General features: G+C 32.6%; 1 protein-coding gene across 1 annotated transcript in view; it reads left to right on the forward strand.

Annotated features, from left to right (window-relative positions):
• Nucleotides 1-13,075: 13,075 nt before the first annotated feature.
• The window catches only part of wake (ankyrin repeat and fibronectin type III domain containing protein wide awake), a 174,014-nt gene continuing 169,774 nt past the window's right edge, over nt 13,076-17,315 (forward strand). The window contains exon 1 of the mRNA XM_089638113.1: nt 13,076-13,316. The gene's annotated coding sequence lies outside the window, so the exon portion shown is untranslated. The remainder of the gene's footprint in view (nt 13,317-17,315) is intronic.

A 17,315-nucleotide genomic window follows, 5' to 3' on the forward strand; every position in this document is an offset into this window, starting at 1 on the left:
AACTAGTTTCTTGGTGGCGACAAATCAATTTTAACGTTAAATGCTGAATTAAAACTTTTATAAGTCAATTGTCTATTTCAAAACTGTTTGTCTGCGTTTAATTGTTGCCATTTAATTACTGAGAAGTTCAATAAAACGAAATATGGACGGAACTTTTAATATAAAAGTGGACACTGTGAGGAATCTTTTATGAAAAAATTATTAATTTTTCGAAGAAAACTTCTTCTAATTACTTTTCGCTTTGTGATGACATTATTTATTTTTTATTAAAACACAAATAACATTGTTTACATCACTTTATTTCGATACAAAATCTCAACATGTTTCATGAACCAAGTTCACTTCATCAGGAGCACAAGTATACTAAAGTTATAATTAAAATTAGGTCTAGAAAGAAGAGGTAGAAGGAGCGGGGAGGGGTAAGAGTAGGGGAGGGTTATTCAAAGTAGGAATTAAAATGTCATTAGACGGGAAAGGCCGGGTAATTGGGAAAATATTTAAAATGGGGTTTATAAAAAATTTTTGTTTATTAATAATATCTGCTTTCATATTCACGTGTTTTCTTATTTCTAGGATTTCAAAATTATTGATTTGAAATACCTTGTAACCAGAATGTAGTATTTTAAAACCTGAATTAATATCGAAAGTATGATCGTTATTTAATAAATGATCCGCAAATTCTGATTCACAGTTTCCCTTTAAAGCCCTAAGATGTTCTTTAATTCTGATCTCAAAGTTTCTATTAGTTTTTCCTATATAAAAGGAATTACAATCATTACAGTTGAGTTTATAAACACCTGATTTTTTAGTTTGACTATCAATATCTTTATTATTAAGAATATATTTTTTTTAATTTGTTATTCGTATAAAACGCCGGTTGAATAGTGAAGGGGATGTTTTTATTTATAATTTTGGAAGTATCATTATCTACAAATAGAATTCTACGCCATTGTTTGTTTGTATCTTTATAAATAGGATAAATATAAAGTTTAAAGAATTTATGTTTAATTTTTTTATTTAGTATTTCATCTATCAATTTATTAGGATAGCCGTTATTAGATGCTATTTGTTTTATGATATTTAATTCTGAGATATAATTAGGATCCGACAAAGGAATCGAAATTAATCTATTAAGCATAGAATGGAAAGCTGCGACTTTTTGAGAAAAGGGATGATTTGATGAATTATGAATGACAATATCAGTGTACGTATCTTTACGAAAAATATTAAAATCTATTTTATTACCTATTATTGTTAAATTTAAATCTAAGAAATTTAAACTCTTATCTATACCTATTTCTAATGTAAATTGAATATTTTTGTGTATTTTATTTAAAAAGTTTAAGAACATGTTCAATTGTCTTTCTGTTCCTAACCAAATGCAAAAAATGTCGTCCACATATCTCTTCCAACAATATAAATTTTTAAGTAACAAGGCACCGCTATTAAAAATCTTATTTTCTAAATTATTAATAAAAATATCTGCAATCAAAGGACTCGTACTGTTCCCCATGGCCAAGCCATCCTTTTGTTTAAAAATTGTATTGTTAAATTGAAAATAATTTTGTTTAAAAATATATATATTTTTTTTTTTTTTTTTTTATTTATTCACATTTAAACCCGCTAAACTACTTGTGTAGTTTGTCAGCAGGGACATAGAGACAACATTTATACACTCATAAGATACAATTTGAACGGTACATAATTACATAAATTGGTTACATTGCAGAAAAGTTTAAATAGCAGCATAAAAGCCTTATATAATAAGCAAGTAAAAATAAATGTATGAACAAATTAGTATTATCAACATAAAACATAAAAGCCTTATAAAATAAGCAAGTAAAAATAAATGTATGAACAAATTAGTATTATCAACAAGTACATCAATAGTTTCATAAATAGAGGTAGGTAGTCAGGTATTACAAAATAATTGTTTTTCCATTTTCTAAGAATATGAATTCCATTTCAGGGGCATCAGTATAGATCATTATTATCCAATAACCATTTCCTTAGATTATATTTAACATTAGCAGTATACATGTTATTATTTTTAATTGTCATTGGTAATAAGTTAAACATTTTGGGTACTATATAGTTTAAAGTTCTTTCACCATATTTATTAGTACATTTCGGAACTACCAGTCCTTCATTTTGAGTGAATCTTGTGTTATGTTTATGGCAAACTCTTTCCCTATACAATGAATCAGACAATATAACATGTTGACTTACAATATTATAAAACAATAATCCTCTGACAGGTAAAATATTCAGAGACTTGTATATTAATTTAATGTTACTTCTGTGTTGATTGTCATATTTATGGATTAACAATTTTATAATGGAGTTTTGTAATGTTTGTATATAGCTTATATTAGTTTTACAAGAATGTCCCCAAGAAGTAATTCCATAACGTATAGTGGATTCAGCCAGAGATAAGTAGATTAACTTTAAAGTACTTATAGGCACGAAATATTTTATTTTATATATCCTACCCACAATAGCTCGTAGACGTTTACAAACATTAGCAATTTGTACATCCCATTTCATGTAGCAGTCAATAGTAACACCCAAATATACATAACTTTTGACAAAATCAATGGTTTCACATGAACAGGGCTGTGCAACATTTTTATGTATGCAGTCAAATGTGTGTGTATATAATGAAGGAATTACATTACATCTGGCGTGTGGAGATCTGATGTGCATAATTTTAGTTTTTTTGGCGTTTATAAAGAGGCCTGCATCATGCGACCATTTCAGTAGGGCAATAAAATCATGTTGCATAAGGTTCATTGCAGTAACCAGATCTTCGTGCGATATTACGAGCGCCGTATCGTCTGCATATACAAAATGTTTAACAAATGAAAACAATTTTCTCATAATTGAGACATAAATAATATAAAGGGTTGGCCCTAGAATTGACCCCTGTGCAACACCTGTTGAGATATATTTTCTTTTGCTAAATTTTTTAAGAATTTTTACTCTTATTTGTCGATCTGTTAGTAAATTTTTTAATAAAACTAGCAGCTTTCCTCTAATTCCTATTGCCTCCAGTGTTTCTAATAGTTTATTTGTATCAATGGTATCAAATGCCTTAGAGTTATCTATGAATAAAACCAAAACTTGTTTTTTTAGATTTAATTCATAATTTATGTGATTTGAAAATTCCTGAAGCAGCATTTCCGTACTTTTTTCTTTTGAAATCCATATTGGTTGGGATCCAACAAAGAGAAAGATTCTAGATATTTATTAAGTTTTATGGAAATGTATTTTTCAAGTATTTTTTCTAGGGCTGGCAATATGCTTATTGGCCTATAATTTTGAATATCTGTATGTTTGCCCCCTTTGTAAATTGGCCTAATGATGCTACTTTTTAGTTCATCTGGTATTACTGCTTGCGATAAAATTAAATTGATAAAGTGTGTTATAACAGGCCCTAAAATATTAATATGTGTCTTAATGTCAAACATTCGAATGTTGTCAATCCCTGGTGACTTTGAATTGTTTAATTTGCTAACAATAATATTGATTTCTTGGCAGGTAGCTCTGGGTAGGTACATACTATGTTGCACTTCATTCGGCCTGACGGTCGATGCTAAATAATCACATTTATGTATCATAGAGTTAACACTATTTGTAAAATATTCAACAAACTTATCTGCTACGGTTTCTTCATTATTCGTATTTAACATATATTTCGAGATTATTTCGTCACAACTACTTTTGGACTTGCGTCCTAATAATTTATTTATTTCATCCCAAGTTTTTTTTGTATTTCCAAAATAATTTTTGAATTTATTGTTAAAAAAGGTAGACTTACATTTAATAATTTCTTTTGTCACCTTATTTCTGAAAGTTTTATATTCCAATTCAAAGAATTGATTGCTAGGAAAATTCTTCCACCTTCTGTACAATGAATCTTTTTTTTTAATGTTTTCTAAGATATTAGAAGTTATCCAAGGTTTTATTGACAGAGGTCTTTTTTGGGTTTATAATTCATAACGATTTTACTCTGTTCATACAAATTCTTAAAGTTGTTTTTAATTTTACTATATAGTATATTGCAATCTTGTTCCTCAAGCAAGGAGTGCCACTTAAAATTATGAATGTTTTTGTCGATTTTGTTTTGCGATAAAAACGAAATTCTTTCCCCGTGTTCTGGGGCTTCTTTCCTTGCACTATATTTAATATTAACTGCAGTTAAAAAGTGATCCGCTATAGTAATATTATTACATACACACGAGGAAAGAGAATCGCTTTGTTTACATCCACTGTTAAATCGGACAAATATGTGGTCTAAACAAGTACGAGTAACTTTTCCTGCTAAAACTGCTTCTCTAGTTACGTCACAAATACATTTGATTAAATAATTATCCGACATTATATTTTCATATGCCATAATAATAGGGTTTTGACAATTTAACAAGTCTAGATTAATATCTCCTATAAGTAAAACATTTTCTTTGGGGCTTATAGTATGCAGAATGGCAGATATTTCATTAAGAAATTGTGGTTGGCTAGAGTTGGGGGGGCGGTATATTGCTATGATGTTTAAAATACTCTTGTTTGGAAGTGTCATAGAGCCAAGCACACATTCAAAATGATTTGTTTCTATTGTTTTCTGTTGAAATGTGAATTCATTTCGAACATATAGCAATATACCTCCTCCAGATTTTTTAGTTCGGCAATAGTTGTAACAATTAAATCCAGGAATATTATACAGACAGACAAGATTCGGTGTTATAGCCGTTTCACATAACATTAACACATGAATATGCTTCCAACAAGTATTTAAGTAGACATTCAAAGTATCCCAGTATTTATAAATCGATCTAACATTCAACTGAACAATATTAATATTTTCCATATTGTAGTTGCTATGAAACTTTAGCCAATCACAGAAATTATGAGTATTTTCGTAATCTACCTCGTCATCTTCTTCAATGTAATTAGACGCCATAATCAATAGTTGCAAAGTCCTTGGCAAGGGCAGCCTTGTAGGCCGGGCAGGAGTCCTTGTCTCCAGTCGGATGTGCAGCGGGCTTCCCAAATCTTGTACAGGTGGCGCAGACAGGCTCGGCGGCGGCTTTTGGGCAGTTTATCCGGGCGTGACCTTCGCCTGCGCAGTGTCCACATCTTTGCTGGTCCTTGCAAAACTTGAAGGAATGTCCGATCATTTGGCACTTGGAGCACACTGTAAGTCCAATGAAGTCACGAACACGGCACACATTCCAGTCCACAAAGACTTTCCCTTGCTCCACCAGCACGTGACGAATGTGGGCAGGAACCTCGAAGACCCGGTGGCAAGTTGATCCAGTTCGAGCGCCAGCAAGGTGACTTAGCTTGCAACTTTTTACTGCGAAATCTAGGCCTGCTTTGTCCTGGGCTCCTGCTAAGGCATTTTTTAGGAAGCACTCGTCCGTTAGGTCACGAGGAACGTTGAAGAAAATCACCCTTGGAAGCCGTTTTGTTGGTAATCGAGCGCTTAGAGTGTCCGAGTTTGCTAGACATGGGGTTTTCAGTATTTTATCCTGATCTTCTTGTGTTGCAGTATGGATTACAACACCTTTGTTTCTGATACTCCTAATGCCCGTCACACGGATTCCAAGTTCTGATGGTCGTAATGTATCTTTTAGTAGCTGTTTCGTATCGTCGCTATCTTTTGTAGAATCCAGCTTTGGGAAGATGCATACAGCAGGTTTGGGGGTCCCAACGTTAAGTCCTGAGCGGTTGATTGATGGTATCATCTTCTTTGGGCCATTTTTCACAATATCGGCAAACGATAGGCTTGCTTCCGTGGCATCGGCTACTCTACGCATCACTGGTCCTAGATCTGACTCCAACTGCAATATTTTTTCTAACCTGTGTTGGTTTTCTGCTTTTTCAATCGCGATCTCTCCCTTTGCCACTATTAATTTGGCATTGACTGTTGCCAGATCAGCTTTGAAGCCCTCTCGTTCCAATAACAGCTGTGAAACTGATCTGAATACAGCGGATACATATGCGCTTATCCGCAGTTGTTGATCCTTTGAGACTCTTGACTGCTTTTCAGCAAGGACATCTTGGAGTGCTCTTAGACTTGCTTCAGTGTCGTTCAGTATCTGGACTGAGGACACTGGGATTTCACTCTCATTTTCAGACACGTCGGAATAGTCCGATGCTCCGTCAGATTCCTCATCTTCAACCACTGGAGAAATCATTCCCGAGGCCTTTTTTTGTGATGGGGACGTCATCTTATCTAGCATTCTTTTTTTACGCCGATGGCAGCATTCATCAGGCATCGGTGGGATGGACATTTCAATGAGAACAAACACACAATCTTAGGTTGTTTTAAAAACTTTCGATAAAAATGTTTAGAATCCGCTAGAATAGTATTATTTTATTACTGTTTTATCAAATAAACTTTTTTGGCACTTAAATTTTCCATATAAATACTGTTTGCACACGAATTCGGAGGTTTTTTTTAGTTTTTTTGCAAGAGCAAAGTGTAAACACGAACTGCTGTCACTGCGATTGATTATATAATTAACTAATTCTAACGAATTTTTAACTGTGTATGTTGGTTGAAATATATTAGCATTATTAATTACAGTATTGATAGCTGACGCTAATTTAAAAGTTGGCTAATTTAAATTATCTAAAGGATTTGGAATTTCCTAATCATGCTATGTTGGTTTCTTTTGACGTAGTAAATTTATTCCCTAGTATTCCAATAGAAGAAAGTAAAACCATCATCAATAGTTTGTTAAATTCATCTAACTTACAGAAAGACCTTATCCATGACCTCATTTTATTTTTCGAAGTTATTTTTAAACAAAATTATTTTCAATTTAACAATACAATTTTTAAACAAAAGGATGGCTTGGCCATGGGGAACAGTACGAGTCCTTTGATTGCAGATATTTTTATTAATAATTTAGAAAATAAGATTTTTAATAGCGGTGCCTTGTTACTTAAAAATTTATATTGTTGGAAGAGATATGTGGACGACATTTTTTGCATTTGGTTAGGAACAGAAAGACAATTGAACATGTTCTTAAACTTTTTAAATAAAATACACAAAAATATTCAATTTACATTAGAAATAGGTATAGATAAGAGTTTAAATTTCTTAGATTTAAATTTAACAATAATAGGTAATAAAATAGATTTTAATATTTTTCGTAAAGATACGTACACTGATATTGTCATTCATAATTCATCAAATCATCCCTTTTCTCAAAAAGTCGCAGCTTTCCATTCTATGCTTAATAGATTAATTTCGATTCCTTTGTCGGATCCTAATTATATCTCAGAATTAAATATCATAAAACAAATAGCATCTAATAACGGCTATCCTAATAAATTGATAGATGAAATACTAAATAAAAAAATTAAACATAAATTCTTTAAACTTTATATTTATCCTATTTATAAAGATACAAACAAACAATGGCGTAGAATTCTATTTGTAGATAAAGATACTTCCAAAATTTTAAATAAAAACACCCCCTTCCCTATTCAACCGGCGTTTTATACGAATAACAAATTAAAAAAATATATTCTTAATAATAAAGATATTGATAGTCAAACTAAAAAATCAGGTGTTTATAAACTCAACTGTAATGATTGTAATTCCTTTTATATAGGACAAACTAATAGAAACTTTGAGATCAGAATTAAAGAACATCTTAGGGCTTTAAAGGGAAACTGTGAATCAGAATTTGCGGTTCATTTATTAAATAACGACCATACTTTCGATATTAATTCAGGTTTTAAAATACTACATTCTGTTTACAAGGTATCTCAAATCAATAATTTTGAAATACTAGAAATAAGAAAACACGTGAATATGAAAGCAGATATTATTAGTAAACAAAAAATTTTTATAAACCCCATTTTAAATATTTTCCCAATTACCCGGCCTTTCCCGTCTAATGACATTTTAATTCTTACTTTGAATAACCCTCCCCCACTCTTACCCCTCCCCGCTCCTTCTACCTCTTCTTTCTAGACCTAATTTTAATTATAACTTTAGTATACTTGTGCTCCTGATGAAGTGAACTTGGTTCATGAAACATGTTGAGATTTTGTATCGAAATAAAGTGATGTAAACAATGTTATTTGTGTTTTAATAAAAATAAAAAAATAAAATAATAAAATAAAATAAAATAAAATAAAAAAAATTATTAACTTTATCGGCTCAGGAGTCGATTTTACATTAACTTACATTTGATTCCCTCTGTAAAATAACTTCCCTCAGGGCTGATTTCATCTTTGGGGATGCTGTGTGGGGGATCTTGTTGAGGAACGGAAGGAGTGGATATGGGTCATGAAGAATATAAAAAATCTGATAAATTAAAAAAACGTAGCGAACCACTTGGGGTGATCTATAGGAGGGGTGTTGGTTATCCAATAAACGGTTCCAGGGTGGCTATACCCAAACCCGCCTCCCAAAGCTGTTGAACTCAATAATGAGTCGTAGAAAAGACCCGTTCTTGTTTGACAAAATTTAATGTCAACCGTGTACAAATATTGGGTTGTGCGTTTGGCGATTTCCCGTCTGTGCATCTGAAGGGATCCTCAAGAAGCTAGTTCTTTGGAACATATTTCATTGAAATTGCGGCAGAACAAGGACATCAATCCCACCTGACGCTTGTGTTCTGAAGATTGCAATCCATGTGTAGATAGGGAAATCTTATAAATGGACCACCTGTTTCTTCACAGAGTCAAGAGTCGAATTGTCTTGTCTAAATAAATTGGCGACTTAAGTTTCTTTCAAATCCATGTAGATCTCAATTCTATCGCTCTACCACTTCCATGTATTTACATAATAAACGTGTCAGTCGCACATAGACATCCAAATTGATAGACTAGCCCTTAAATTTAATAGACAAGCCAAATTGATAGACTAGCCGTTAAATGTAATAGACTAGCCAAATTGATAGACTAGCCCTTAAATTTAATAGACAAGCCAAATTGATTGACTAGCCAAATTGATAGACTAGCCAAATTGATAGACTAGCCTTTAAATTTAATAGACAAGCCAAATTGATAGACTAGCCAAATTGATAGACTAGCCAAATTGATAGACTAGCCGTTAAATGTAATAGACTAGCCAAATTGATAGACTAGCCCTTAAATTTAATAGACTAGCCAAATTGATAGGCTAGCCAAATTGATAGACCAGCCAAATTGAACTAGCCAAATTGATAGACTGGCCAAATTGATAGACTAGCCAAATTGATAGACTAGCCAAGTTAATAGACTAGCCAAATTGATAGACTAGCCAAATTGATAGACTAGCCAAATTGATAGACTAGCTAAATTTGAGACTGTCTTCCATATCTCTAAACAGTATAAAACGCGTCTGTCTGCGTGTACTCTTAGTTTTTATAAACTGTGCAGGAAGGTTTATATATATATATATATATATATATATATATATATATATATATATATATATATATATATATATATATAAATATAATACAAAATATTATATTTATTGAAAGTAGATAGTCGAGCAACGCTGGGTACACGTCTGCTAGTTTATAGATAAATTAATCTGACAGTATAGCGGCAACTCCATTATAATATCTAGTATGAATAATTAGTCCTATTTATTTTTACCTAGGAGTCTAGTGTGAACTTGCGACATCAGGTTTCTTTCAAATCGATATAAAACACACATCTATGGTTTTTCTTTCCAGTGGTATTACACTTACAAACTTCATTCGCAGACTTAACATGTCAGACTTGAGATAAATGGAGCATTGATTTATGTTCCCCTTGATATCACTATGAAAAACCAGTTGCAATATTATTACTGACCCGTATTGTGGCAATAGATTTATTTATTGATTGGATATCCATATTAATAAATGCGTCCGCTCTACAAGATTGTTATCTATGTTCAATTTTATGGTTGGAATAATAAATCTAGTTAGGTAGGTACCTACTTTACGCAACTCTGCTATTTTTAGAAGCGAAAATTTTAGTGGTTTACGGTACCTACTAATTATTCTAATTAGAGTAAAGAGTACATTTTATTTAAAGGATAAATTTTGCAATTTAAGGTCGCGTAATATGCGTTCAAAGATGGTTTGAAAGGGAGATATGTAAATACGAATGTTAGAGGGAGCGCGCTAATATTAAAAAACGATAATAATTAAGCGAAATTAGTGAAAATATTTAATAAAACACGAATCGTTTGAAATAGAGCAAAAACCTTTGACAGATGCTTTAGATGCATTTGAAGATACACTGTGAACGTGCCTATTACATATTAAATGATAAAACAAAATTAACGTTTCCGCATAACAAATGTATACTATCTTATTAACTTGTTATAAATTGGTAGACATTGGGTATGCGGGGGCTTAATGATCATGTGTATTTTCCTTTGCACGCTATTTTACGAATTGTTTTAAAATTATAGATGTAGGTAGCTACCTATTTTTTAAGATTGATAATATTTCACCATCAAAAATAAATACAATTTCTTGTAGACCAGGGGAATTGGAATCTGTGTGTATTTCTTGTACACCGGGGGTATTGACATTTTTTTTTTTTTAAGAAAGACAAACATTCCCGGGTTACGAATAACCCAACAATGTTTGAAAATCTCCTACTACCACCACAGAAAGCCGAAAATGTTGCTTGTGTTGTGGTGGAGGACTTAGCCAGCCGAGGAATCGAACACGCGACGCTCGGGTGAGACCCAAGCGCTATGCCCACTCAACCACTGACCGGTCGACATTTGTGTGTATTTCTTGTACACCGGGGGAATTGACATTTGTGTGTATTTCTTGTACACCAGGGGAATTGGCATTTGTGTGTATTTCTTGTACACCGGGGGTATTGACATTTGTGTGTATTTCTTGTACACCAGGGGAATTGGCATTTGTGTGTATTTCTTGTACACCGGGGGAATTGGCATTTGTGTGTATTTAATTATTTTTATAATGCACACAACATGTCATATCAGACCAACTGTCAAATAACGGTGTACAACAATAAGTACAAAAAGCTTTCTTTCTTCAAAAGGTTCTTTGAAAAGGAATATAGGAAGTTTCGGTGTTTCTTGGTGATTTAGATACTAATTAACCAACCATAACGCATTTCTCCGTAGGGGTAAGCTGAAAGGGTAGATATTCCCTCAAATCTGCCTTGTTACATGCTCCTTGGTACATTTACAAACATGCCTACTCTTGACATTACATGACTGAAGAATTTCATTCCCTCCAACATGTCATATCTTGCTGGAATTCTGGATCGTCTCCGACTTTTTCTTCCATCAACTTACAGGTTATATATTCTCATAACACTCTTTAATCCGATCTAAACGTATAATTTTCTTTTTTTTAACTTGTCCATTACAAAAATCGGCCTTGCGTTCTTTTCGGATAACCATATTCGTAATAAGGTCGTAAATGGTTTTAACGCACATACGCCTCAGGGTTAATGATATATTATTGGTACCTACCTTACCAACGCCATTATTGTTTCAAGTGTAGGTATACCTATTAAGCCATACCAATATTAAAGATTATTATGACTTTTTGTTCACGAATGTGCTTCCATTTTTGGAAGCTGGATTCATTAAAAATAAATTCAATGTATAATCACAAGTATGCAGTTTCTTCTGGTTTTCGACTTAATTGAATCATCAAAAGGTTGTAAACATGTATAGGAAAGTATGATAACTCCTTTTATGGCCGAGTTGAAGCAAACCCTCTCAAGGGCGATGTGTTGGCGCCTTGGCAATTCGGTACCCGGAGCGGTCTGCTCCAATTGCGCTCTCAATCAACTATATTCTTGTGGTTTGGCCTATTTCGGCATATCGCTTGCAATACAGTCTCATTGAGATTGTATGGCGAGCGATATGCTGAAATATGCCAAGCCATGATGCGTATTGACCTAATGCGGCATTATGTTGTTGATTTTATTATTTTGTGTGAAATATAATATGCTGTGAAAATATTAACTATGAAATATGAAATCCACCATGTGTATTCCACATAATTCACTCAGTAATTCACTCTTTCTCTCAGTAAGTTAGGTTATCGTAAGCTGTTCCCATTGTCATTTCCATCGTGTGCTATAGAGCTTTGAAATTTAAAGTAACTGTGCAAAACAAGATAGTACAATATATTTTCAAATGAAAGATATTTCGAGGAAAATGTTGTAGTAACTAATAATGATATTTTTATTTTATTTTATTTTGTTTATTGCAGAAACAAACAGTACATAATTACATAGAGGACAATAGTTACAAAGTTATAAAAGTTAGTACAATAATTGGTACCAATGACATGTCGCTGACATATATACATATGAGGTATGAGGTATATTATACATTTTATGGTTAAGTTACATTTTTAAGTAAAGTTAATTAGTGTGCTGGGGAAGGAGAGAGGTGTGTGTGTTTGTGTGTGGTTGTATGTGTTATATGGGCGAATTCAGTAATATATTATAAAGAAAGAGCGCAAAAGTTGCAATTTCGACACAAATTAGGAATAAAAGTGCAAAAAGGACGAAAGCTTTATTAAAAGAATACATACAGAATGTATTTTTTGCCATTGTAACAAGATAAATAATACAACAAAATATGATTGAACTTGAAATAAATAAATATATATGCTATTGAAGAAGAATATAATACTAATAAATCTAACAGAAACATGAAATAGACATTATTATTGCCTTCAAAACAAGTTAAAAGAAGAGTTGTTCCTAAATATATACAAATATCTGTATTCACAGATCAATATATAATAATAGTACACCGTTCGACGAAAGTGTACCAGATAAAATAAACAAATGTTCACAATTATCCTCAATAATAATAAGCGGCGTTATAATTAGGGCTGCATTAAAAAATTTCAAATACCAAACCTGCTTGCCCCCTTCTTACTATGGCGTAGGTACCCCGCCCGGCAACATTGTAAGAAGATATCGGCGGGCGGTACAGCCGGCAACGTCGCATCGCTACTTCGCTCCATCGGCTCCATCAAGTTGGCAATTCGGTGAAGTTGGCATCGCGCTGTCATGCCGGACCTTTTGTATTTTGTTTTGTCTCGCGTATTGACAACGGACGTCGTTGATTTTTGTTTTGTGAGCTATCTAACCAAGTTTTTTCCCTTGTTTATCTATAAAAGTGCACGTAATACTTGCTCCAAATCAACTATTTACTTGTTTTAATGTTGAACCATGAAAAAACAATGAAAGAAAGTGGTATTGTGTTTGTTCCAACTTACAACGATTTGTTGTATTCAAATTTTGGTTTTGAATCAAAAGTTGGTTGTGATTCGTTTATGTGGATTCTGAATAAGGTTGGTGGAAATTATAATCACATTTATCATTGTTTAATAACCAGAATAAATGCATAAAATTATATTACATACAATGTTACAAAATTTGTTAAAAGTTTGTTGATATTCTATCAAAGTTTTTTTGACAATTCTTTGAGAGCTTGCTCTGTTGAAATGTTTGGAAGTCGTTTGGCATACTTTTGTGTTTTATTTAAATGTTTAATCATTTTTATCTGATTATTACATATTGTTTATTTCTTGGAGTGTTGTTAATATTATGGTTGCGCCGCTTTAAATGTAAATTTGTTATTTAAAGTTATTCTCCAAACGGATTCATAACGATGTATTATTTGACAACATGAATGCTACCTGCAAAACATTGGTTCAATTCAGGTTATTTACCGTTAAATATTTCGACTGATTTACTTTCTTCTCTATAATCGTTCGTAAGAAGCGGTTACTTGTGTTTTCAATGTAATTCTTTTAAAATACGTGTAATTTATTCTTTAAAATATTTTTCAATTTTATATTCAAATGAAAATTGTTTTGATCAGTCAAATATTTATAAATTAGCTGTCTTGGAAAGAAACGAAAATATAGTAAACACGGTAAAATATTTAGTGTGTTTGTGAATAATTAAAAAAAATGTGTTTACATTGTAATTGTATCAAACTAAATATTATGTTTGTGATAGCTAGAACATTGTTAAAACTCACTAAAACATAATCATTAGTTAGTTTTCGGAATCGCTGGACACGATTTACGCAATGCTTAAAAAAAATATCACTTGGTTTCAGCTTCACTACTATAGCATACGACTATTGTCATTAGTCATTAGGTACTTAGTTTGGGTTATTTAAATAATTTGTGGGTTTTTCTAACTTACCAATTTATGGGTTTTTCCTAACGAATGAACAAAGAAAGGAGTGTAAGGAGAATATATGACGCAAATGTGAATGGCAGAAGAAGTTGGGGACGCCCGAGGAAGACATGGCACTGTCGAATGAATCAAATACTTGAGTCGGGCCAAGAGTCAGAATAATAGAAGAGGATGTATGAGACGATGTATGAACGTGAATGCGGCAAATAGTGTGTGCCAAGACCGAGTTGTATGGCGGTCCATCCTATCTGCATACCCATGCGGAAAACGGCGCGATGGTTAGTTAGTTAGTCCTAACCTTCCAATCTACGACAAACGTCAATTCAAAAACATGGTGGTCGAAGCTATCAAAGCACGTGAAATTCTTAACTTTTTTTTTAAAATAAAGGAACTTTAATATTTCCAAACTCCCCAGACGTAAATAGATCTATTTTATATTAATTAAGCTGAATCGCGATTCTGAAATTTGATCAACTACTAAATATCTCAATTATAATGTAGTTAATTCTATGAAAGTTGCACAGTTTTTACTATTTTCCGCTCGCAAAGTCGTTTCCGTCAAACACACGTGACAAAACAGGACACCAAATTGTTTATCTAAATTATTTATTACCTTTAAAAAAAATGTCCAAAGAAGCGTAGCTAGCAGTCCACAATGGAGTCCCGGTACCTACCCTGATGTATGGTAGTTAGGCAAGAAACTGGCAGAGGAAGGACGAAAGTAGACTGTATAAATGAGTTCCCTGAGGCGTATGTGTGGTAAAATCATGTATGATCGTGCGAGAAATGTGGTGATTCGCAAAGAAAAGGCTGCCGTAAGCGTAATGAGTAAGATTAAGAAAGGGACGCTCAGAACGAAGAAAGGAATGTAAAGAGAATTGTGAGGAAGACATGGCTCGATCAAGTGAACCATATACTTCAGTCGGGTATGTATGAGACGATGTATGAATGTGAATAAGACAAGGAGCGTGTGTCAACACAGAGTTGTTTGGAGGTCAGTCCTCTCTGCGACATGATGGTTAGTTTTAATTAAGTTAATCTTTAAATTTGATCAATTAGAAAAATGAGGGCGAAACCGGCTAGTACCTACTTTCATAATATCTATCACGATGTTTTATAAATGAAGCAAGTGTTACAATGAAAGTAAGTAGAAACTAGCTCACGGCACTCCATAGCCGATGAATGACTTATACTACTATTATTATTAATAATATTATGTGTCATTAAATGAACACAATTTTCAATAATAATCCAATTAACTTGCTGATTATTATTATAATAACATTAATATCAGTTGAATGAAGTCCGAGCAAATGCAATTATTTCGAATTTATATCCGGTCCATGGTTACAATAAAGTCAAATATTTCACCGTTTTAAAGGTGGGTAGGTACTATCTGGCTTTAGGAGAAATTAGAACACTGCTTTATAAATAATATTAATAAAAACACAATTGGGTCTCATCTCGTTTTTGATAACAATTGGATATTGATATTTGGCGTTGAATATAGTTGGGTTGACCTAGAAATTCGCTTCAGAAAAAGCTGTGCAAATTTTATAATACCAGAGCTCACCGTTCTACAGTTTGTGCTGCATCAGATTAGTATCACTGGCTCCAGAGATTTGGGAGCAATTTGGACGCTTGTGCGAAATTCACAAAAAATACGCTGTTTCTCTTTCCGCAGTCACATAACAGTGAAACTACTTAATATTTGGGTTAGGTTAAGTTAATATATTGTTAAGTTATGTGAATACATAGTTTTGTACGTGTAAAAAAAATATAGTATCGGTGATTCAATCCAATATTGTATTTGTATGTTTTTCTTGAAAGAGTTGAGTTTTGAATATGTCATATTATATAACTTGCATTTTCAAAATGTAATTAAATTAACGCCATCTATGATCGCGTAGATTATAACGTACGTTACGTTTTACCTTAAACTCAAATTTTCCTTACTCCTTCAAATATCGACATTATTTCTTGGACAGGTAATGAATTACATTGGCCTGTCTTGGAGTGTCTCCGCCTTTGGAATCGATAGGTCTTAAACTGGCGACATCGATTTTTTTTTAAATCGGTATAGTTCACACTTTTTGGGTTTGTCTAAAAATAGTTGTTATAGAAAAGTATTTGTCGAAAAATATCAAAAATAATAATAAAATTAGAACTTTCGAATGTTTAAGATTTTTAACCAACACTTCTTCTTTCAACTTTTCATATTTTAAATCAACTTTTCTTATTTATTTATATAGATAGCCTAGCTGCACCCCGCCACCCGGTGCTGTGGCTCAGTCTGTCTATACAGATAGAGAAACAACAGATGGCGTTGTTTTAAAAAACATATTTATTTAAGAGATAGCTCTGTTTTTTAAAAGAAACATGTTTTTCCATCCATTCACCGTAACTGTTGCTCCAGCCTCATTTTCGAAAAAGTAAGGTCCAATGACTCCGCCGGACCATAAACCGTACCAAACAGTCACACGTTGAGGATAGAGAGGCTTTTCAACAATAACTCTTGGGTTTTCCGAGCCCCAGATGCGACAATTTTGCTTGTTGACGAAGCCACCGAGGTGGAAATGGGCCTCATCACTCAAGATGATTTGCATTTGATTCACTCAAGTGAATTTTAATAATTTCAATGCGTTGTTGAAGCGTGTATCGTTCCATTTTTATTAATGGCGTAATTTCTACTTGTCAAATGTCAAAAAATTTCAGCTTCAAAAGTAACATCTACCGAAATAGCGGGCTATTCAAAATAACACCACTTATTGGAAAACCCTGTAGTACAGATATATAAAAAGACAAACGCGTATTCGAATGCAACACTGTGTCAAAATTTCAAAGTAATTGTTGAAGAACTTTCGGAGATTAAAAATTTTTAACAAACGAACAAACTTTTGTATTATTATAGATTTACACCTAATTAAAATAACATTATTTTTCTTAAAACTGTTTCAATTTTTCTAATGAATGTATTTATAAATAGAAGTGACAACATGTAATAAATTTTGAATGACTGATAAACAACCCAAAACCGCAAATTCGAAACAATTTTTCATTGCTCACTTTATTTGTAATGTTTTTTTGGTATTTCCCATTTGAATTCATTGTGTCATAATTAATTTTAATAAATCATTGTT

This window comes from Hesperophylax consimilis, chromosome 12 (genome assembly GCF_061612785.1).
Source record: "Hesperophylax consimilis isolate HC1 chromosome 12, BYU_Hcon_1.0, whole genome shotgun sequence".
Classification (NCBI taxonomy): Eukaryota; Metazoa; Arthropoda; class Insecta; order Trichoptera; family Limnephilidae; genus Hesperophylax; species Hesperophylax consimilis.